Raw genomic sequence first — 1694 nt, 5'->3', positions numbered from 1 at the left:
ATTAAAAATTATTTGACTGTATGCATGTAACTGATTTTAAAAAAATGGAATCACATTTCGTATTCTATTTTTAACAGCTTTATTGAGGTATAATTGACATATAATAAACGCCACATATTTGAAGTATCCAACTGATAAGTTTTGACACATGTACCCTCCTGTAAAATCATCTTCACAATCGAGACAGTGAACATGTTATCCATCCCTTCCAAAAATTTCCTCATGCCCCTTTGTAATACCTCCCTCTCACCCATCTCATCTCCCACCGACCACTGAGCCGCTCTCTGTTACTACAGATTAGTTTTCATTTTCCAGGCTTTTATATGAATAGAATCATCCAGTTCGTATTCTTTTTTTTTTGGTCTGGATTTTGTCATTCAGCATACTTATTTTAAGATTCATACATTTTATTGTGTATTTCAACAGTTTGTTTCTGTTCCTTGCTGAGGAATATTCCATTGTATGGATACATCACAATTTGTTTATCCATTCTCCTGTTTATAGACATTTAGAGTATTTCCAACTTCTTTGCTTTTATAAGTAAAGTTACCATGAATATTTTTGTACCAGTCTTTTTATGGATATATATTTCTTTCTTCTGGAGTGGAATAGTTGGATCATGTGGTAGGTATGTGTTTACGTTTTAAAGAGACTACAAGATGTTTATCAAACTGATTGTAGTACTTTCTATCCACATAGCAGTGTGTGGAATTTCAGTTACTCCACCTGCTCACCAACACTACTAGCATGGCCAGTTTTTGTGGTTGGTGGATAAGTTAATTTCTTTTATTCACTTTCAGAATATCAGAGTTGACAGAGTCCTTAATAATCCATTAGTCCAGCCCTTCACTTCATAGACTGAGAGATGGGGAGGAACTTGGGGGCCAGTAGGAAATCAGTGGTGGAGACAGTGGTTAGACAAAATTACTGCTGAGTTCTGTTTGTGTTCTCTCTGTGACTCTTCTACTTAGAATATCTAAATAGAAAATTCCCCTTGCCCAACATGCACTTTTCTTTTCTTTCTTTTTTTTTTTTTTTTTTTTGCGACAGAGTCTTGCTCTGTCACCAGACTGTAGTGCAGTGGTGCGATCTCGGCTCATGGAAACCTCCGACTTCCTGGTTCAAATGATTCTCCTGCCTCAGCCTCCTGAGTAGCTGGGATTACAGGCGCCTGCCACCATGCCCAACCAATTTTTGTATTTTTAATAGAGACGGGGTTTCACCATGTTGGCCAGGATGGTCTCAGTCTCCTGACCTTGTGATCCGCCCACGTCAGCCTCCCAAAGTGTTGGGATTACAGGCGTGAGCCACCGCGCCCGGCCACACTTTTCTAAATCTGATGCTTTAAGAGCAGCTACTGCAGTGTGGAGAAAACATTACTTTTGTATTTATGCTTGGTCTCTGTTTCAAGGGCTCTTGGGGTAAGTGGCATCCCTTTTCCATAAAATGAGGCTGATAATATGAATAGTTGAATCTAATTTTGGTTCAGAGGTACAAAAGGCCATCCAAAAAATATAAAACAAAAAAGGTGTAACCTGAGAGACATCAGTGCTAACTTTTCTCATCTGCATTTCTCTTGGAAAGATAAAGAAGCCACTAATTAATATAGAGATGTTGGGATTTGATGAAGGTATATAACATCCACATGGAAGTCAAACTGGGGATGGGAAGAAGGGAGAGCTATTAGACTAAAA

This window comes from Chlorocebus sabaeus, chromosome 23 (assembly GCF_047675955.1).
Source record: "Chlorocebus sabaeus isolate Y175 chromosome 23, mChlSab1.0.hap1, whole genome shotgun sequence".
NCBI lineage: Eukaryota > Metazoa > Chordata > Mammalia > Primates > Cercopithecidae > Chlorocebus > Chlorocebus sabaeus.
This window is presented reverse-complemented; position numbering follows the sequence as displayed.